Below are 23,199 nucleotides of genomic sequence, written 5' to 3'. Positions count from 1 at the left end.
TCTTGAGCCCAGGAATTCAAGGCTGCAGTGAGCTGTGATCATGCCTCTGTAATTCATTGAGAGATCATGTCTGGGCAACAAAGCAAGATCATGTCTCTAAAAACAAATTTTTTAAAAAACTTTACTTTGAAACTAATGAAAGTACATCTATTAGCATACATGGTTAAACTTTTTACCTCATATCAACATTTTCCCATAATCTGTGGAAATATTTTTGTTTTGATGTAGTGATTAATTTTTTAGCATCAGTCTTTTTTTGATGTGTTGTGATTTTTTATGTCTCACATTTAAATATTTAATTTGCCTATAATTATTTTTGTGTAAAATATGAGGCAGCTATCTAACTCATACAAAAACTACTCTAGATTTAATGTTTAAAAAATTATTACAGTCCATGTATTTTTCTGTCATATTAATCTTAATAATAATAATTGGAAAGCCTTTCTTAATATAACTCATTTGTTTTCAACATTTTTCAAATTATTTCTATTTATAGGTGCTATACTAATTTAATCAAGTTTAAAAATACATATTGGAGTAGCAATTTGGAAACAACTAATATTAATTGGAAACACATAGGAGTCATTTGACATCAATTGCTTAGTATTTCTACACCCATATTCATAAGTAATATCTGTCAATATGTTTATATTTTTTAATTGTCAGAATATTAACTGTATTTAAGGTGTACAATACAATACTTTGAAGTACAGAGTCTATATTTATGTTGTAATTGTTCAACATTTATATCTGTGCATTAATGTTTCTTATAAATACCGAATACATGTAAAAAATTAGATTATTTTTTCTTAGCTCAGTAATATTTAAGATAATATAGGATTTATAGGAATTATCTCTGAACCCTATCTGGTAAACTTTGGAGGCCTTTGGCTTCATTAGAGGATACTTAACTGACATCACAATATTGAAAAAGGCAGTTAAGTGTGATGAGAAAAAAAAGAAAAATAAGACTTCAGGCTTTAAAGCCAGAAATTCCAGAGTTTAATATGTTAGCCAAGTGAATCTTCTGATTCAGCAGATTATGTCTTTAATAGCAGTGTTGTCTGACTTGTGTGGGTACCGCAAAGTTTTGAATATATCTGGCACATATCAAAGTTTTCTCATTATCATTTAAAATTCTGTTTCTATAGAGTACTTGAAAAATAGCAGAGCATTATTATAAATGAGCTACAATAAAAACATAAAATATATCTAATAGTAGTGAATAAATTTATATAATCGATGACATCAGTAAGAAAATAAGAAATTACCATTACCTGGATAGAAGAAAAAGACTTCTGAAAAAATGCAACGTTCATTTTGTGTATAAATTTAAACCTAATTAAGAATACAAACCTACTTTCTTTATCTGCTAAAGAATGACTGTTTTAAACAAAGACCCAAACTATTTAAGTCAACAATGAAAATGATATGAGACACTCAAGAGAAATTTTCATGTGATGGGCAATTCTAAAACAATAGTTTTTTTCTTTTTTCTTTTTTTTTTTTTTTTTGGAGACAGAGTCTTTCTCTGTCACCCAGGCTGTAATTCAATGGCATTATCTCTGCTCACTGCAACCTCTGCCACCCGGATTCAAGCAATTCTCCTGCTTCAGCATCCCAAATAATTGGGATTACAGGCGCATGCCGCCAAGCCCAACTAGTTTTTTTTGTATTTTAGAAGAGATGGGGTTTCACCATGTTGCCCAGGCTGGTCTCGAACTCCTGGGCTCAGGCAATCCACCTGCCTCAGGCTCCCAAAGTCCTAGGATTACACACGTCAGCTACCATGGCTGGCAAACAATAGTTTTTTTCTTACATCAGTAATAATTGGGTAGAAAATATAATTGAATATTGGTGAATATTTAAAATTGCAAAATGTTAAATATTTAGAAAAATAGCATAAATATGAATAAAAGTATAGAAAAATTATTAAATTTTACTAAGCAAGATAAATTTTTTGAGGAAATTAGAAGACCTTAGTGTTAAAAGCCTTATTTTATCCAAAGTGATTTTCAAACCAAAAGCAATGTTAATCAGGTTCTAGACAATGATGTCCTCTTCTATGGAATTTGCCACATTTGCAGCTCCTCTAATGAGTGAATTCATGGATGAAAAAGACCATTTGATAGAGTGAAGAAGAAGAAAATAGAGAAAGACACAGTGTGGAGGGTGAATAATCTCTTCAATAGTTGTTGAAAGAGCACAAAGGGAGCCAACACACACATACGCAAGGTGAAGGGTAAAGTTACACTGCATTAACGTTAGAGCATTTATATTATGCTGAAAATTACTACTCCTGAGCAATTCATGGTGCATCAAATCCAGCTATGAAGTTGTGACATAGTTCAATAAAATTACTGAGATTTTTGAGGATTCCTGTCTTTTTAAATGCTAGGAAAGTTATTGTAGAAAATCCTCCGTAGGCTGGGCATGGTGGCTTATGCCTATAATGCCAGCATTTTGGGTGGCTGAGGCAGAAGGATTGCTTAAAGCCAGGAGTTTGAGACCAGCCTGGGCAACAAAGTAAGACCCTGTCTATACAAAAGATTGAAATCAAAAATTAAATTTAAAAAAAAAAGGGAATCACCTCTAATTCAGGAGTCATTCATTATTCCCTACTAGAATAGAGAGTTTTAGTTTAGAACTTCAAAAATCTCTGTTTATCTGTACACTTGCAGACACTAGAAATGATATATAAACAAAAGTTTATTTAATATTGCATCAATAATAGCTATTTGTGTATTTAAGACTGAGAGAGAAAGAGGCAGAGATGACAGAGACGGGTAAAACTATCTATATTTCTATCTGCATGCCTATTTATCAACAAGAAATGACCAGGTCTCTCAATAAACTACCCACCAACACCCCAAAACATATACACACATAAACATTACCAAGTATTGTTGTTAAATAAAAGAGAAATGTAGGTACAAATTGAAAAAAAGACCATAATTCTGGAAGGCAAGTACTGAAATATTTTCACAATTAGTTTATAATTTTAAATCAAGTATAATAAAATTCTGTATAAGTTGTATGTATATTATTTAATAAATAAAACAAGATTCTTATAGGAATTTTCCCTGTGAATGAAATAAGAAAATTGTTTTATGTTTGTCATAACTGTGCATGTGTTTTCTTTTGTGTGTGTAAATTGAGATAATTTTAAATTTATAACATTTACAAGAATTAATATAAGGAAATCACATATAACTTTCACCAGGATTCTCCAAGTATGCATGCCCCTGTTTGATTTGTTCACATTTTACTTCCATATTTTCTTTTCTTCTTCTTCTCCCTCTCCTTCTCATTCTCTTTCTTATTTATCTTCTTTTAGATATTTTCTCAGTATTTAAAATGTTTGCTTATACACGTATATTTTTGTATGTATGTATGATACGTATTTTTATCTTCTTTTGAAAACAAGAAAATAGAAATTATCTTCCCTTGCCTCTAAATAATTTAATTCTTATATCTCAAAAAGAAGAAAATTATCTTAAATAATTTTAGTTTCCCTGTCAAAATGAAGAAATATAAATATAACACTATTGCCTCATATTCGTATTCAAATTGTTTAAACTGCCGAATAATGCCTTTAATGACTGATGATTTTTTTCCCATCCAGGATTCACACTGCATTTAAGTATCATGTGTTTTTAGTCAACTTTCATTCAGAGAAAATCCTGACTCTTTATATTTTTTTTACCTTGTATCAGTGGACAGTTATTTTATTGAATGTCTCTGTTTAAGTCTGTTGGATGTTTACTCATTAGCGATTCTAATACAATGCATAGAAATGGGCACATTGTTTCAGTTCACTCTTCATGTTATACATTCCAATGGCATGAATCCATCATAATAGTATCATACAGAGTATTGTCATTATCCCAGAGATCTTGCATGGTATACGTATACATCCTTTCCTCCTTTCCAATTCTTGTCAATCATTGATCTTTCTACTGTCTCTATAGTTTTGCTTTTCTAGAATTTCTTTCTTCTACTGGAAATTAAATGATATGCAGCCAGTTCAGGCTGGTTTCTTTCACCTAGTAATAAGCATTTAAGAACACTTTCATGGCTTAATAGGTCATTTCTTTTTTACACTAATTAATATACTATTATCTGGATGTATCACAGTTTATCCATTTACCCAATAAAGGAAATCCTGATTGTCTCTCAGTTTTGACAATTATAAATTAAGGTGCTCTAATCATCAAAAGTGCAGATATTTACATGGGCATAAGTTTTTATCTCCTTTTGGTATATATCAAAGGACACAATTATTGGATTGTAAGGTACCAGTATATTTAGTTTGTAAGAAACAACCAAATTTCTCCCAAAGTGGTTGGACCATGTTGCACTTCCACCAGCACTGAATGAGAGTTCCTATTGCTGCCCATCCTTACCAGCATTTGGTGTTCTCAGTGTTCTGGATTTGGCCATTCTAACAGATGTGTAGTAATACATTATTGTTATTTTAATTTTCATTTCTCTAATGTCATATGATGTGGAAATCTTTTCATATGCTTATTTGCCATTGAAATATCTTCTTTGATGAGCTGTTGTTCAAAGATCCTTCTTCATTTTGTAATTGTTCATTTTTATTGTTGAGTTTTTGGTGTTCTTTGTGTATTTTAAATACAATCTTTATCAGATGTGTCTTTTGCAAATATTTTTTTTCAGCCTGTGGCTTGTCTTCCTGTCCTCTTGACAGTGTCTTCCGTGAAGCAGAAATTTTATATTTTAATTATGTCCACTTACTTTTTTTCAAAGATTGAGTCTTTAGTGTTATATCTAAAAAGTCATCACCAAACCCAAGATTTTCTCCTTCATTATGGTCCAGGAGTTTTATAGGTTCGTATTTTATGTTTAGGTCTGTGATTCATTTTGTTGTTGTTAATTTTGTGAAAAGTGTAAGATCTGTATCTAGATTCATTTTTGTTACATGTAGATGACAGTTGTTCCAACATCATTTGTTGAAAAAGGCCATCTTTTCTTTATTGTATTGCATTTTCTCCTCTGTCAAAGATTAGCTGACTATATGCTGGTCTATTTTGAAGATTTTTATTCTATTACATTAATCTATGTGATCATTCTTTTATCGAAAACATTTTCTTGATTACTGTAGCTGTATAGTAATTTTAAAGTTGGGTAGTATCAGTCTTCCAACTTTGTTTTTCTCCTTAAGTATTGTGTTGGCTATGCCGATCTTCTGCCTCTCCATGCAAACTTTAGAATCAGTTTATTAATATCCATGAAGTAATTCGCTGGTATTTTTACTGGGATTGCATTGATTCTACAGATCAAATTGAAAAGAACTAACATCATGACAATCTTGAGTCTTCCTCCATGTGAATATAGAGTATCTCCACTTAGTTTTTCTGATATTTTTCTTCAAAGTTTTGTAGTTTTCCTCATGTAGATCGTGTGCTCATTTTACTAGATATATAGATGATTCTATTAGAAGATGGTGCAGACATATATTTTTGACATTAAAAAGTTATTAAAATGCATCATTATAAAGAAACAGAAAAATATACCCACTTCAAACCATATTTTCTCACTACTGCATATTTCAATTCTAGTAAAAGCTTTGAAAGATCTATGTATAAAAGCAGATTTAATTTCAAAACCTCAGTGATCTCCAATTTAATTGAAATGATTAAATACATATAAAATACAAATGCAGAAGACTAAATTTTGAGGAAGCAGAGGCAGAGTAATTCTGTGAAACACAGTTTCAGAAAATGTGGGTAATAAATAATATTTATTTTTCATTGTGTTCACCTGTAAAAAAATCTGTATTGATATCCATTTTTCTTTGAAATGAAAATGCATGCATTTTTTAAAATTATTTTATGGAATTAAATTATTGTAGAACTAATTTTTTAGTTATTTTTGGAACACAGAGTTCTTCCCTTTATGTTCCCCTTAGAATTAGTTCACCTATGTGGGATGCTCATAAATGCATTTAAAAAAAACTTTAAAGCTATAAAAGTGTAAGCACTGAATAAATATTTTTGAGGACCAGGTATATGCAAAAAGCATAGAGGATACAAATATAATTGAAGAATTGTAATTACTTTATAACCATACTAAATAGAAATCATTGCACCCACAGTTGTTCTTTTCTAGTGTCTTCTGAGTAGACACTTTTTGTCATTTTTCCTTCATTTTTTATCCAGCACAAAGCCTGGCAGAGAGCTCTGCATATAGAAAGTGTCTAAGATGTTCTTGAATTTGTACATAAAATTTCTAACCCCACTGAAATTCTGTAGTTGAAAAGACACAATTTAAAGTAAGTAATGAACATATAAAACATTTAGAAAAATATAACAAGTCACATAGTTGTACTCTAAAGTGCCACAGAGTTGCCGTCAATGGCAATTGTTTGTCACATCTCAGTGAATTCATTTAAGAGATTATTAATATTGCTCTAGAAATACTTAACAGTATTAGAGTAAACTTCGCTGAGGGGAAAGAAGAAATTTAAATGAACACAGTTTTTTCCTCTCTAAATTCGTCAGGCAAGCGGACCTTCTCCCACCCCCGATGCCCCCTGCCACAACCCATAAAGAACTGAAGAGTACTCCAGCTGAATTTTCTTCCTTTTATAAAAGCTCTCTCTAATCTCAAAGGAGTAGTATTCTGTTGGAATTTTTATATCTTGTTTGGAGCTGGTGCATGCTCTTGTGACAAGCATATAAAAGAAAAACTGATTCCTTTCTCCCCCTTTTAATACATGAAATGGATGCTAAGTTTTTTGATACAATGTTTCTGGATCCTTCAATACTTTAAGTATTCCAGAAACCATAGGTTGACTAAAGCATAGAAATTTAAGTGACATGGTATCGTAGGTTTTGAAATACATAGAAATCTAGGAGATAGATTAGATTAGACTTTTGAAGATGGCAACACTGAAAGCCTTCACTCAGGTTTTCTTTTGTCCTTTAGGAGGTGTAACTAGCTACGATGATGCAGAGATTAGTGGTATATGAGGAAAAGCTAATACAGTGGTTCCTACATACTCATGGGCTCTGCATCCCTAGATTCCACTAACCACAGGTTGAAAATATTTAAAAAAAAAAAGAAAAAAAGAAAATAGATGGGTGTGCCTCTATTGAACCTGTAAAGACTTTTTCTTCTTGACGTTATTTTCTAAACAACATAGTATAGCAACTATTCACATAGTATTTACATGCTGTTAGGTATAATAGGTAATTTAAAGATGACAAAATATATGGGAAGATATGCGTAGGTTATATGAAAATACTATATCATTTTATATAAGAGACTTGAGTGTTAAGTAAATTTTGATGCCCTCAGGGGTCCTGGAGCCCATCCCCCACAGAAATTGAGGGATACCTGTATTGAAGGTGAAAGTGTGACCAAAGTAAAATTTCAGGCGGACTCTCTGGTTCCCAAACCAGGAGTTGAACCTGAGCCATGGCTGTGAGAAGCAAGAGTCCTACCCACTAGGCCACCAGGAAAGCAGTTTAACTGTGGTCAGAACTTAGGCTCTTGGCCTTCCTAAGCTGAAGAATGGAGAAAAGGGCCTGAGAGGCGCCATGAGTTTTATAGCTGAAATATAACTCGTGGACCCAGAGTGTGGGAAAGTACAGTTTATTAGGCAGAATGCAAGGACACCTCCCATGCTTTCGTGGGAGGCGATCTGGAAAGGATTTCAGCCTAGGTTGGAGTAGTTTTTACCCTTGAGTTATTCCCGCCCCATTCATGTTCTCATCCAATGAGGGGAGTTCTTTCAAACTTCCTCTGGATTGATTGATCTTTGACTCCGTTAGCGGATTGGCTACCTGTTTTATAACTCTGAGTCATAGAGCCCCCACCTCCAAGAGCCAGAGGTGGAAAATCAGAGACAAAGGCCCTACCTGGCCTGCCAGTGGTAGGAAAGTGAAAAAAGGGCGCCTGCCTGGCTTGCTAGAAGCAGAAAAATCAGAGACCCAGAGCTGTTACCTAGCCTGCCAGAGGCACAAAAACTGGAGAATACTCGAAACAACGCCCCAAGACAACCCTGGGAAGTCCCTCTAACACAGCCCCTCAAAAGTATACTCTGAGGCACAGATAAAATGGTTTCACCCTCATTCATGTTGTTACCTGGCATCCTGTAGCCACTTTTCGTCTCTCCTTTTCCTCTCCTCTCCCTCTTTCTTTCTCTTTCTCACTTCCCATCTTTCATCTTCCTACCAGCAAACCTAGAGTTAACCGAACTATGAGGTTTACAGCACAATTCTCCAGAATGTCAAGTCCTTCCAAAACTTTTGGCCCCAACTGCAAAGAATTAGGGTTACAGGGAAGAGTCCAAAGTTATAAAGAAGAGTTCTACAAGACAACTTTCAAAACCACACACGTTTAATAATTCACTGAAAAGACACATGGAATGCATTGAGAGCTACTATACTCAGGGATATTTATAGTGATGGATGTACTTATTAAGGGGAGAGGATACAAACTATTATTATCTAAAGAGAGACACTCATAGGGAAGACTGAGAGTTCCAAATTTGAGATTTTCATTGTCCTCAGGATTTATTACCTCTTGACATTCATATGTGAGCATATGCCTGGAGTATTACCAACCCAGAAGTTCACTTGAGTTTTATGGTCCAGTCTTATGGAGACTTTGTTACATAGGCACAACTGATATATTGCCCACATGGCTAAACTCCATGTCTATAAAAGCTAAAACCTTCTGATTCAAATCCCCACCCTAAATCACATGGTTGTTTCTCTGAAAATGGTCAGCCCCCACACTGACTATCATGTGTGGCTGTTCAAACTCTGAGTCTTCTCATTAGCTAAACTATCAGTTGTCAAAGAAACTCATCATGAATAAAAAAGAACCAGGAGAATCATTATTACCTTGAAACTTACAGGAAATAAAATTCATGAACCTTTCCCAGTCTAGTGCATCAGAAACTATGTGAAAGGGGCCCAGAAATTTGTTTTTAACAAGCCCTCCAGGTGAGTCTAATTCATGCTCAAGTTTGCAATCCATTATTCTAATACTGAGACCCATAATAATCATGTGATAAGGAAGAAAAAAAGAGTAGAGTTTAAAAGCTTTTCCAGAGAAGCAATATCACATTAAAAATAAGTAGTACTTGAATACATAGATTACTATTCATTTAGTTCTTAAAACTTAAATTAAGTTCTTTATATTTATGTCAAAAAATTTAGATGAGACACCTTATTCATCTTCCTTTCTGCTTTCTTTTGTTTCATTTTTAAAACAGTTACTAATTTAGCGTAGCAGAAATTATCAAAGAAGTGTGCAGAAATATTTTTAATGAAATAAAAGCTATGCCTACATTGTCAATGTTGGGTATGTATAGAGCATTTTTTTTGCATTTGAAAACAAAGATTATCCTCTCATAAGTGGAGAACGTGTATCATATTCTGAAACATGAAATAACTTTTTTTTAATAGCTCAGCTATGAACCATTCAACTTGGTGTCCATGATATGAAGGCCGACAGTTTGTAATGTAGGGTTTAATTAAATTGGGCATTGTTATAATTAAGGGTTTTGAGTTATTAATGCATCACTCTGGCAAACATTTAATTTTTTATCTCTTTAGTGAAATATTAAAAGAGGATATTAGGACAGTTAAATACAATTTGCTGCAGCAATGGTTTGAATTTTTAGATGTAATACAATACACTGCAGTAATTGTTTTCATCTTAAATAAAAAAGAGAACTTTTGGAAGCTCAAGAATATGACTGTAGTCTGAAATAAGAGAACAATTCCATTTTTAAAAATCTTACATCAGGTATAATAAAACTAACTTGGAGAAGGAATTACTCTAAATGTTCAGTGTTGAAAATCTGTCTCTGCTTACCCCAGACCACTCCAGCATTTTGGGCTCTCAAAATGGCATCTGAAGTTTAGGTTATTTTAGTATCACATACTATTTTAGAAAATATTTTGGATATTTCATTTGCATCTACACAAGGCAAAGGGGCAGATACATCTTTAACTTGTTTATTACCAGTTTTCTCTAACAGTTGATATTAATTAAAAGTATCATTTTTATTTATCCACCATAGGCTCTCAATAATTCTCCTAAGTAGGGAATCTTAGTCAACGTTTCAATGCAGACTCAGTGATAGTGTTCTTTCACTGTTAGTTAATATCTGAACTCTGAGGTATAGAATCACAAAGTCCAGCATTTCATTTCAGAGTTCACCCTGCCAAAAAACAAAACCAAACTTAAATAAAATTGATTCGAATTATTTGATAGCATGTTGCAAATTATGAGGAGTCCTCTGGTTAAAAAAATATAGAAAAATTTATTTATTTCAACATTTGTAGAACTTAATTTAGCACAAGGTCTCCTTTTCACTCTGCTTATAATACAGTTCCAGAGAACACACATTGGAAAATGCTGTTGTAATGAAAAGAGGGGTGGTTCAGGCCTTAAGAGACTCCAAATCAATCCTGCTGTCATTATTTGCTAACTGTATTAGCTTAGAAAAATTAATTAAATGCTTGAAGATTCAGTTTCTCATCTCTGAAATAAGATTGGTAACTCTGCTTACAGCCTTTTTGTGAGGATTAAATGAATATATAGGCTTAGAATCTTGATAAACTTTAAAGTGCAATTGAAAAATTCCTTTTAATTTCTTTGGCTTGTCAACCTAAAATAATCTAAAAGGTCAATATCTAGTTTAAAGATAGTTTATTCAAGCACAAAATGTAAGGATGGGCTGCTCAGGAAGCTAAGATTCCAAAGAATGGAAGTCAGTGTTCTGAACTGTTGAAGTTCGGCTTCAATTATAAAGACAAAGTTTAGGGAAGTTTAAAAGATGTTCAATAGCTTTCTATTTAATGCTTACTGCTTAGTTACAATAATTTGATTAATTGAATTGGTCCTTTTTAAATTAAATTTTATTTTTTTTCCCCCCAGACAGGATCTTGCTCTGTCACTCAGGCTGGAGCGTAGTGGTATGATTCTGGCTCACTGCAGCCTCAACTTCTCGGGCTCAAGTGATTCTCACACCTCAGCCTCCAGAGCAGCCGGGACTACAGGTGTGTGCTACCAAGCCTGGTAAACTTTTTAAAAGAATCGTAGAGACAGCATGTCCCTATGCTGCCCAGGCTGGTCGCAAACTCCTGTACTCAAGCAATCATCTACCTTAGCCTCCCAAAATATTGGGATTACAGGTGTAAGCCCTGAACCCAGCCAAGGTGGTCTTTTTTTTTTTTTTTTTTTTTTTGGAATGTTATTCTTAACATTCCACACTGAAGATATAACCTTCACAGGGTCTTCAGTGCCATTTGGTCTGAGTTATGTAGAGGATAATGAAGGAGGCAGTTAATCTATAACAAAGATCAATGATTAAAATGAAGGGGAGATCTGGTCTCTGGTCTGTCCCAGTCATTTACAGAACAAGAATCGAGGAAAGGTTAACCATTATACGTTAACCTTTGTTAGCTAAGATTATACTAAGAAGCACAATTGCAAACATGCTATGTAACTCAATCTCCAGGGCTTAAGTTCTCCCTTGCTATAATAAATGTAAAGGGTCCTACAAGTTTCTTTTCTTTTACATATTCTCCTTTTCTTAAAATCTTTCAAAGAAAAAGAATCATGTATTTAGGGAAAAATCTAGCATTCCTAGGAAGTCCTGCCCCAATGAAGGTTTAGGGGTGGTCACATCTCAATGATGAATTTTAAGAACAACACAACCAAATTGAGATGGCATCAATGGGTGGAACAAATGAGACCTCAGTCAAGTCACTCATGTATACAGCCTCTATTACTTGTTTAATTACCTCTAGTCCTCAAACATATCATCAGTTTATTTTTCTCAGGATAAATAATTTTTAAAAAGTTGCAGTCGAAATATAATGTACATAAGGATTATAATAAAGAGAATTTATGTGCCAAAATGAAAAAAACTATTCCATGGAAGAGGTAACTAACACCATTATAAAGAAAATTAAAACCTACTCGTTCTTTAGAGATCTGTTATAGCCAAGAAATAATTCAGGATTTAATCTAAATTGTGGGAAACTAATAAAAACTCAAAAATAATGGATAGGGCTAGAATCTAAAACATGTATCTCACAGTGTCCTTCTGAATATTTTCCTGTTCAAATTTTTTGCCAAATATAAAGTTTAGTAAGACCAATTTACTTGCAAAGCAAGTTTTGGTGTTTAACTTGGCATGAGTATTTGCATAAGGTGCAACAGAAGTAGTGAATGGCCATATAGGCCTTTTAAAATTGGCTTTGCTGGAACATTTTTCATAAGGCATCCCTTATTAGACTTTTAAAAGGCTTTCTAGATCTGGAAGCAAAGACAATGATTCACAATGAGACTGTGCCCATACAAATTGGGTGAAATGCTCTTATTTTGCTGTCTCAAAATACCTTGAAGTTCCTGGGCCTGTTAGAAAGTGGCATTCTTTACTCACGACAAGATAGGAACTTTTGAGATAACTGCATAGACAAGGTACCAGGCCAGTCTTTCCAAAGGGCTTTTCATCAGCTCCATAAGGTCAACTGTAATTCCTCAAAGTAGTGTAGTCAGATCTTAAGATACATCATTCCAGTCAAAGCTTTCGTAAAACAAACCCCAACAAAAACAAAACAAAAACAAAAAAGTGTCTTCAATTTTGTCCTGTTACAAATAAAAACATATTTTACTGAATTATACAAGTAACTATGTTTCCATAAATCAAGAATACTCACAAATCATCCCTAAATTATGGAGATGTCAGTTGAAAAAAAAAGTTTTAATTTTCCTCACAAATATATGCTTTACCTAATTTCTGTGAGCTATAGTTCAAAAGAAGACAGGTTTTCTTGACTATGGAAAACCTAATGTAAAAAGAATCAACATTCTTTTAAAAAAAGTCATAAAAATTATTTTAGTCCTCTATTAGTTAAATTCCTTGTTATTAATTCTTGTTCTGTTTGATGTTGAGTTACAAATGCTTATGAATGTATCAGCTATTTAATTAAATCACAAATCTTTTAAATAGTCCAATGGTATTACCTTCAAAGTTATCAATAACCTATATTTAAGAGTACTTGTCAATGTCTTTTTAAATAAATTGCTATCTCAAAAAGATGAAATTTTGACTGTGGCCAGTTGCAAACCACTTTTTGAGAAAAATTAAATCAATGTTTGGAGGTGACAAAAGACTTAAAATAGCCATGGCTAAAGATGCAATTGACAAAAAAATTTGGTTATTTATGTGGCATATAAAAATTTAACACAGTAATCATAATTATGACTGATAATATATATTAAAACATATGCGAATTTAGGAATATCACACAATTTTGGAGCACATATTAATATCACATTTATATAAATTTAACTCAAAAAGTTAACATTATTTTTTATTTGATCATGCTTTCTGTATGATTTTAACATAACAAATAAGCCTAATGTGTCTGTCTTGGACTTCCAGGGATTCCCATTTGTTATGTTTCACAGATAGTTTGGATTGAAAAAACTTAACTTTAGATTTTGAAATTTGATTTGGGGAAGTATATAAAATATTAAAAGTGTAAAATGTTTAATATCAAAATAGAACCACAGATCAGTTCATTTAGCCAAAGTGATATTTCAAAGATTTTAAAAAGAAAACTTTTGTATTCTTTTAGAGAGGAGACTGTTTCCCAAAAATCAAAAGATCCAATGAACTAATATGAGCCAAACATAATCTATTTCTCCCACCATCATTTTTGTCAGCTTACTGACAAAAACCCTCAAATCTTTTACTATTGCTTATTAATAGTACATGAAATTCTTGCTCAAAGGAGAAATCTGAATTTCATTTTATATTAGTGTGTTATCAGTCTAAAGCTAATTTTAGTAAAAGCTTACAAATGAATGTAGCTACTTGCAATGAGCTTTGACCACATAAGACTTCCAGATTTCTTTTATAACCTCTTACAAAACTTTTGTATTTTTTTCTCTCTATAACGTATTGGATCAATTTAGGCCGTCCGTCTCTCTCTCTCTCTCTTCCTCCCTCCCTTCTCTTTTTTTCTTTATTTCTCCCTTTCTTCCTTTCTTCCCTTTCTTTCCTCTCTTTCCTTTCTTTTTTTCTTTCTTTCTCTTTGATCTCACTGTGTTGTCTGAGCTGGTGTCAAACTCCTGGGATATGCCTGCCTCCACCTCTCAAAGTGCTTGGATTACTGGTGTGCATCACCATGCTAAGCCTAGATTCATTTAGTTATACATGTATAATTTTTTCTTCATTTTGAAACATATTTAAAGTAACCTATAAAGTAGATAAATTTATGTTGTCTCTAATAAAAACATATTTTATTCTCTTTTTTTTAAACTAGAAAAAAATTCTGTTAGCTGCAGCAAATCCAATAGGCTTGCAGCAAACTTAGTACTTGCCTCCTGGAAGGAAATAATTTGGCTGAGGGGCATATGACAGAGGAAGAGACCAAAGCAAGTCTTAGATCAGGAATGAAAGAATGCAAGGTATACCTGGAGGAGGGACAAGCAGGCAACTTGAGAGATCCAAGTGCCTCATCCATACTTTGACGTGGGATACTTATACATTGGCATGCTTGAGAGGTTTGCGTTTCTCCTCCCTTGATATTTCCTTGAGGTAAGCTGTCTACAAGCACAGAAATCTGCCAGAACATGGGAGGGGTCATATGTACTGTATTTACTGAAGTTTTGTTCATGTTCATTTGAGGCATTTTTCCATACCAGTAGAGTATTATTAGAGGAAGGTCATACATATATCGATTAAATTCCACCATTTCTCCTCTTTGTATGCATGGTTGAGCCTGCTCACCTAACTCCTGAAATTTTATTAGAAATCTGCTGATCACCTGGTTCAGATGTGTTCTCTCTTTCGTTCTTTCCTTCCTTCCTTCCTTCTTTCTTCTTTCCCTTTTTTTTTTTTTTTTTTTTTTTAGAGTTTCACTCTTGTTGCCCAGGCTGGAGTGCAATGGTGCAATCTTGGCTCATCGCAACCTCCACCTTTTGGGTTCAAGTGATTCTCTTGCCTCAGCCTCCCAAGTAGCTGGAAATACATGCATGTGCCACCAGGCTCGGCTAACTTTTTGTATTTTTTGTAGAGATGGGGTTTCTCCATGTTGGTCAGGCTGGTCTTGAACTCCTGACCACAGGTGATCCACCTGCCTCAGCCTCCCAAAGTGCTGGGATTATAAGTATGACCAATTGTGCCTGGCCCAGAAGTTTCCTATCTATTGGGAGACTGATATTAGCTGATATTAGCTACAACCAATTATTATTTTAGAGAGACACTTTAACAACCACCTGACCATCACCTGATGGTTACCTGACATTCCGGGAGAGGGAGGCACTCTCTTGACGGATTCATGCCTCTCTAGCTACCTAACATTTCCCCCTTCAAGAGTCTGTGATCCAATACTTGGGGAAAACAGACAGATGTCAGTCTTCTGTAACTGCTTCCTGCTGACAGTAGGACAGTGGTGGTTGTTCCATGGGTCTTGGCTTTTTGCTAGCTGTCAGGCCAGTGTGGCTCTGTGGGTTGGTGAAATCAGTATTCAGCCAGGTTCAAGGGAGATGGGCAGAATTTTGCCTCAATTGTGTCCCACTAATGGGCATTCTGGAGGTCCTCTGTAGAAGGGTGGCTCTTAAATATTGATGGGCCAGTGTCCCACACTGAGTATTATCTCGAGCTTTGTGGCCTAAAAATGAGAAGAACAAAAAACATTATTAGATTTAGAAAAAAAGGACAAAAAAAAAAAAAAAAAAAAAGGAGCAAAAATAGGAAAATAACAAGTAGGCCTAAAAAGGGAAGAAACCAGGAGAACCATTTCCAGGTTCGTTCCGAAATTCACCAACACTAAGAGGCTTTTTCCCATAAATGAGAGGCTTCATTGGAGTTGTTTGATGTTGTTGTGTACATCTGCTGATGGATTTACATAAAAGCAACATTTTTCATCTACGGCTAAATAAATTCTTTCATGTGCTTCAATTAATGGACCTAGTTCTCAACAATTTTGGAAGGCTGTGTTTGCTAAGAGCCACTTTTTTTGTTCATGGTCATTAAATTTTTAGCCATTGTGTCAATGTTGTTGGCTGCTTTCTTTGAGAGTTGACTACAGGGCAAGGAGGTTTTTGTGATTCCTGCATTTCCAGGTCCTGCACTATCTATAATGTGAAGTCCCATGAGAAGGAGAATTAACTAAAAAACCTTCTTTCCCTGGGCAAAATGGAATGCCTGTAGATTGGTACTGAAAGAGAGAGATTGCCAAGGGCTATGAAAATATCCAGGAATACATAGCCTGTGGCGTAAGTTTCAATACAGTTAGCAGGGTGGCATTTGTGAGCTAACTGGCCACAAATATAGGAGGTTCCTTGCAATTTAAGACAAGTGAAAATGTCAAAACAAAATAAAAGTCTGACTTTTTCCAGGATAGCTAAGGGATACGGCTGACTCCTTATGTCCCCAGTCCTTACCTAGAATTTAATGACTTTAAAGCAAGCAAGTTGTACAGTTATTAAAAGTCACAGTAGCAGTTTATGACCTTAAAGCATTCAGTACCCCAATACCCTTTAAAATTATACTGTAGTACAATTACTTACATAAATTCCACTTTATGTATCTTCTTATGACTTACACAGATAATTATGACATGTTTGGAATTTTTGACTTGTCCTAAACATTCCTCTTTTTAAACAACCATTCATTTTACTTTAGGACAAGAATTTACCATACAAGATCCCTTTTTGTACAAAAATCTCTTTTCTTTATTATCTTCCTTACCAAAAATACTTATTTACTTCTATAATCTTTTAATTAGACAAAAGTCCTTTTTCTTCTTTTAGGAAGTTATAATTTTACTACACATTGCTGTGTGAGTCCGGTAAAGGGGGAACAGAGATTATTTATACACTGTAGAAGTTATCCCCAATCAAAACATTGCTCAGATAGATTTTTTGCTAGGACTTGTCAAGGTAAGTGTGGGCTGTTTGTAAACCCCTGAGGTTGGACTGTCCTGGATGTGGTTATTGGTTAAAGATTTAGGTATCAATAACAGATGAATTTAGAGGTTGGAGAAATACTAAGCAGGCACCCATTTTGGAAAGTATATTTTTGCCTCAAAGGAGTATGATTTCTTTTTTTTTTTTTTTTTTTTGAGGCATGGGGTGCCAGTTGCCCTCATTATCAAAAAGATTTGGAGGATAGTGGCTCAGAGAAAATTAGCACAGAGTAGACAGCTCTTGAACCCAAAAGATAAACTTATAATTTTACTTCCTACCCGTAGAGTTTGGCTTTGTTCTGTTGCTAATGATGTCTGATTTGGATGGCAGCTGGAGGAGGCAGCCCCTACAGCTCAAGGCCATCAGGAGTTGGGATTCTGTCCCAGGCCCCTTTGGCCCTTAGGGAAGTCCTGTTTCCAGGGGGGCAAGACCTGCAGGTCTTTTTCCCATTTATCCCGTTAAGGAAGTTTGCCTTCCAGTGGCCTGGCGTCTCACACTGATGGCAGTTACCTGGGAGGGTATTTGAGGACAACCTGAAGGAGGCTTCATGGCTGGTAAACCAGTCAGTCGTTGAGTCTGCCGCTTATCCATGTTTCTTCTGCTTCATAGCCCTGCCCTCTTTATTCTGCTCTGTCATAAAACACTGAGCAGGCTAATTTGAGGATTTTCTGTACAGGGGCACTGACTGGGTTCTAAGGCTGAGTTTTGTAATTTTCTCCATTTGTATTTAGGCCACACAGTATTACAAAGGAAATCTAGTTGTTTGTTTCAAGGTTTGGGGGAATCAACCTTCTCCCAGTTTTTAAGGATACATCTGAGGGACATGTCCTGTGGTATGGAGATGCTATTAACCATCTGCAAAGAGAAAGCAGAGGAGAAAAAAAAGAGGCATCCCTTCTTATGTTCCTATTACCCTTTCTTGAACAGGGCATCCTCCATTCATCCTTAGGGTTCCAGAATGAACTGTTGTCACCAGATATGCTTAACTTCTGTCCCATCTCATCACAGTTGTTCACTTGAGAACAGAGGAAATACCAGAATAAATAGGGACCCCCTATCTACTCTTGGGGTTCTTCAATGGGCTCGTCTTACCCAGTACCCCTAACTTTGCTTTCAATTCTGTTCTAATGATAATCTGTTCTGTGCCTATCGTCTGGGATCAATCTTCATCTCTGTTCTATGGGTACTTTTGTTTCTTCTGCCTGTGATCTTGGGCCAGCCCATATCCTTGTCTCTATGACCTTAAAGTGACTCTTCTTTAGAGCATCCTAGCAACAAAATCATTATCTTTTTGTTTAGATTCCCATAAACCCATTTTATTTAAGTAAATGAGAAACGTGTTTTTCAACTAAGTGCCACAAAAGGGCAGGACTTTCCTCCTTTTGAATATGACCTAGAAGGTTTAGATATGTATAGAGAAAGCATGAAAGTGATTAGAGGAATGGAGGAACATTTGTATTTGGGGGTTCCTTGCCCTCCTGGGGTAACATGCAGAACAAATGTTTAGTTGGACAGGATAATCACTTTGCTACAGGAGACAGTGGGAGGAAGCAAGAGGGATACTCATAGAAAGCCTCCATATGCTCACAAAAACAGCAGGCTTTGGATTCCAGAGGGCATTGTTTATTTGCTCTCTTGACATAAATGAGAAATCTATAGAGGACTTGGGGCTTGGAATAAGGATTTTCAAATGGCAAACAAAGAATTTTACTGTCTCCAAAAATGGTGCTGAATCAAAAACAGAAGTAGATGAGGTCCTTAAAGGTCCACAGAGTGACCTTTAAGGTGGACAAACTGCTTCAAAACCCACCAAAAACCTTAGTCCTGGAAAACAATGGACAAAAAGCATGTGGTAAGTCATAAGAAGCTGAAAGAGCCAGGTTCCAAGTAGTGTCTGTCCTGGCAGTGAGCCAACAGACAAGTGAAGAGTTGGAGGTCATGTGAGATAATAAGGTAAAAGTAGAATAAATATCAGGGGACATCTGCAAGAGAGCTTGTCTCTCGGCTGCCAGGCAAACAGCAAGAGCCATGGGCACACAAATAACAAACAGGGAGTGTGTATTTTAGACAAAGAAGGAAGTCATGTGGCACACAAAGTAAAAACAGGAAAGGCACACTTGGTCCCAAGGTGGATCTGATGGGTATGCAAGTCCATTTCAGAAAACATATAAAGAAAACAAAAGAATAGGTGGTAAGTGTTTTTGGGAAAGAGTTAATTTTAGTTGAAAAAGCAGAAGAAACCCCAGACATTTCATGGCCTTAGGATTTAGCTCTATGACACTTGTGAGCCTCCCATCCAAGAGGGCCATTAGCATCTCAGGATCTTCTCAGTCTAGACTCCAAGGTTCATCTCACTCCCACAACACACCCATCCTGGTGAGCTGAGAGATCAGCTGGCCAGAGAAAAGCCACTGTGGCAGAGATGAATCATTCTGGGAGTTGGTCAGTAAGCAGGAGAGCAAAGGGAGAGAGAGAGGAGAAAAAAAAAAACCACGTACAGGGGTTGTACACTTTCAGCTGAAATAGGCAAGGCATAGAGGTTTCTTACCACTAGGGAATGTATCCATGTTTTAGCACCAAAGTATTTTAGCAGCGGCAAATCCAATGAGTCTGCAGCAAACTTGATTCTTGCATCCTTAGAGAAATGAACTCATCTGAGGGGTGTTAAGGCAGAGCGAGAGACCCAGGCAAGTTTTAGAACAGGTGTAAAAGTTTATTAAAAAGCTTTAGGGTAGGAATGAAAGAAAATAAAGTATACCTGGAAGAAGGCCAACCAGGCAACTTGAAAGATCCAAGTGTCACTTCTGACCACTGACTTGGGGTTTTTAGATATTGGCATGGTTCCAAAGTTTGTGTTTCTCCTCCTTTGATGTTTCCTTAGGGGTTGGCCATGTATAGTGGCCTGCCAACTCTTGGGAGGGGCGACATACACAGTGTGTTTACTGAAGTTGTATTCATGCTCATTTGAGATGTTTTTCCCTTACTAGTCAAGTATTCCTAGGGGAAGGTCATATACCACTTAAACTCTACCATATTGCTTCTTAGTGTGCATGCTTAAGACAACTTGCCCAAATCCTGAGATCTTATCAGGAAGCTGCTGATCACCAACCTCAGGTATTTTCTATCTATTGGAAGACTGCTTTTTCCTGGGACTGGCTGGAAGCAATTATTCAATTAGAGACAAAGTTTAACAACCAACCAACTGCTTTTTCCTGGGACTGGCTGGAAGCAATTATTCAATTAGAGACAAAGTTTAACAACCAACCAACTGCTTTTTCCTGGGACTGGCTGGAAGCAATTATTCAATTAGAGACAAAGTTTAACAACCATCACCCTGGTCACTTGACATTCCTATGGGTGATGGGAGAGGCACTCTCCTGCCTTGCCCAGGTCTGTCTGGCTACCTACTGTAACAACCCTACTTTTCTCATACAATTAATATATAGAATTATTTTTCTTATATTTATAATCTTAATTACATATATTAATTTTAATGTTAATTCTTAGTAATACTAATTTTCAGTGAAAAACTTAGGAAGTAAATAATTTTGAACTATTGTATACCAGAGTAGATAAAAAACATTACATAATTTTTAGAGAGGTATTCTAATTTTTTTATTAACTAAATATATTTAGCTTTCCTGTACCATAAAAATATTATGCCAAAATATATAAACTTAAACTTTTATTTAATAATTAATGTTTCAGTATTTTAACTTACTTAGAAATGACTCAGACAGTTTATGACTATATATTAGTTAATTTACCATAACATAACTTTAAGATTTTAAATTACTGAAAAGAACTTGGAAGTATAAAAAGTTCACTTATGACCATTTATCACATTAACATTCGCTTAATTTATTCTTAACAATTATGCTTGAATAGTTCATTAAACAAAGCTAGCCATCATCTCAAGTTAATTTTTCTCTTCATAATTTTTATATTACTGTGTGTTAGGCAAGTATCATAAGAGCAAAATCTATAAAGTTAAATACATGTACTTTTTTTTATAACTTAGAAGACATAATTGTTTTTATGAAACCAACAATATTCAGCTAATCTTATTTATGAAAGATGTAGCCAAGTCATGTGAACTAAAAGACATTGGAGTTATTTTCTCTTTCTTTGTTTTGATAAAATAACTTAAGTGCTTACTTTTCTTTAAGACAATTAATTAGAAATCTTTCATATATTTTGATAGTGAAATATCACATGCGAGTGACATATATAAACATGTAGACAGAGACACTCAGAAACAAATTTTATAGCTTCATAAATCTTCCTCTGCCAGATTTCAAATGGCTTATCTTATCCTTTTACACTATCAAGGCTTAGAAAAAATAAGACTGCCAACAAAAATATCTTAAAGGTAAGGCTAGCCATGTAAGCTTAAAGCCAATGTCTTCTCCATTATGGAGAGGGAGAGAGAGGTCTTTTTGTGTGTGTGAGACAGAGTTTGACTCCATCTCCTAGGCTGAAACGCTGTGGCATTCCATGGATTACTACAGTCTCAACCTCCCAGGCTGTTTGTGTACTTTGCTCACTTTTTATTGGGGTTGTTTGTTTTTCTCTGGTAAATTTGTTTAAGTTCCTTATAGATGCTGAATATTAGACCTTCGTCAGATGCAAATATTTTCTTCCATTCTGTAGGTTTTCTACTTACTCTGTAGTTAGTTTCTTTGCTGTGCAGAATCTCTTAAATTTAATTAGATTCCATTTGTTATTTTTTTGCTCTTGTTGCAATTGCTTTTGACATCTTTGTCAGGAAATCTTTGCCTGTGTTAGGGTCACAGCAAAGCAATTCCATAGACCCTCCCCGTTCTCCCCTGCTAAGCCAAGCTCACAGCAAAAACAGCCTCATGCCTTGCAAACAGGGCACCTGGATTCCAGGATGTGGTCACACCCAGCTCTCAAACCCAGGATGGTGATCTAAGTAAGTAGGATGTTAGCACTTAAGAACCAAGAGGTGGTTTTTCTTAGAATAGCAACAAGCTACCTGCAAACATGCTAAATATCCCCCATAGTCTGTAAGCCAAGCTGCTGTCTTCACTGCCTAAGGTGAGGCAGCCAGCCTGGCAGGTTGAAAGAAACTTGCTAAACCTGACCCTATGTCTGTCACTCCATCCTTTTCCTCAATCTTACAGCCTGCTCCTATGTCCAGGATGGTATCACCTAGGTTGTCTTCCAGGTATTATATAGTTTGAGTTTAATATTTAAGTCTTTAATCTACTTTGAGTTGATTTTTGTTTATAGTGTAAGGAAGGGGTCTAGTTTAAATCTTCTGCATATGGATAGCCAGTTATCCCAACATGATTTATTGCATAGGGAGTCTTTTCCCCCTTGCTAGTTTTTGTCAGCTTTGTTGAAGATTAGATGGTCATAGGTGTCATCCTTATTTCTACACCAAGCACATTTAACACAAAGAAGGCTCCTTCAAATAATTTGATAATCAACCTGCTGAATGTCAAGGAAAAGGAAGGTTCCTAAAAGCCACAAAAGAAAAGAAACAAATAGCATACAATGGAACTCCAATATATTTGGCAGTAAACTTTTAAGTGGAAACATTACAGGCCAGGAAAGAGTGGCATGACATATTTAAAAGGCTGAAGAAATAAAACTTTTAGCTAGAATAATATACCTGGCAAAAATATATGTCAGTCATTAAGTATTAATAAAGACCTCCTTAGACAAACAAAAACCAAGGAGTAGACAAACAAAAACAAGAAATGCTAAAGGAGTTTTTTAGTCTGAAAGAAAAGAATATTAATGAGCTAGAAGAAAACATTTGATGGTTAAAAAAAAGTTATAACACTGTAATTGTTGTATGTGAACTACTTTTAAATAGAAATACTAAATGATAATCTAATTAAAAAACTGTGCTAACTTTTCAAGACATAGTACAATAAGACATTAAAAAAAAGAAAAGAAAAAAACAGCAGACCAGGCACGTTGGCTCATGCCTGTAATCCCAGCACTTTGGGAGGCTGAAGTAGGCGGATCACCAGGTCAGGAGTTCAAGACCATCCTGGCCAACATGATGAAACCCTTTCTCTACTAAAAATACAAAAATTAGTTGGGTGTGGTGGTGTGTGCCTGTAATCCCAGCTACTTATTAGGCTGAGACAGGAGAATTGCTTGAACCTTGGAGGTGGAAGTTTCAGTGAGCCAAGATCATGCCACTGCACTCCAGCCCAGGCAACAGGGTGAGACTCCATC

General features: G+C 35.2%; 1 long non-coding RNA gene across 1 annotated transcript in view; it reads left to right on the top strand.

Annotated features, from left to right (window-relative positions):
- Window positions 1-23,199, top strand: part of LOC108310023 — a 520,130-nt gene that overhangs the window by 433,752 nt on the left and 63,179 nt on the right. The window contains exon 3 of the long non-coding RNA XR_005201575.1: window positions 10,927-11,048. This is a non-coding gene — a long non-coding RNA (uncharacterized LOC108310023). The remainder of the gene's footprint in view (window positions 1-10,926; window positions 11,049-23,199) is intronic.

This window comes from Cebus imitator, unplaced genomic scaffold, assembly GCF_001604975.1.
Source record: "Cebus imitator isolate Cc_AM_T3 unplaced genomic scaffold, Cebus_imitator-1.0 Scaffold100, whole genome shotgun sequence".
In the NCBI taxonomy this organism is placed as follows: Eukaryota; Metazoa; Chordata; class Mammalia; order Primates; family Cebidae; genus Cebus; species Cebus imitator.
This window is presented reverse-complemented; position numbering and strand designations above follow the sequence as displayed.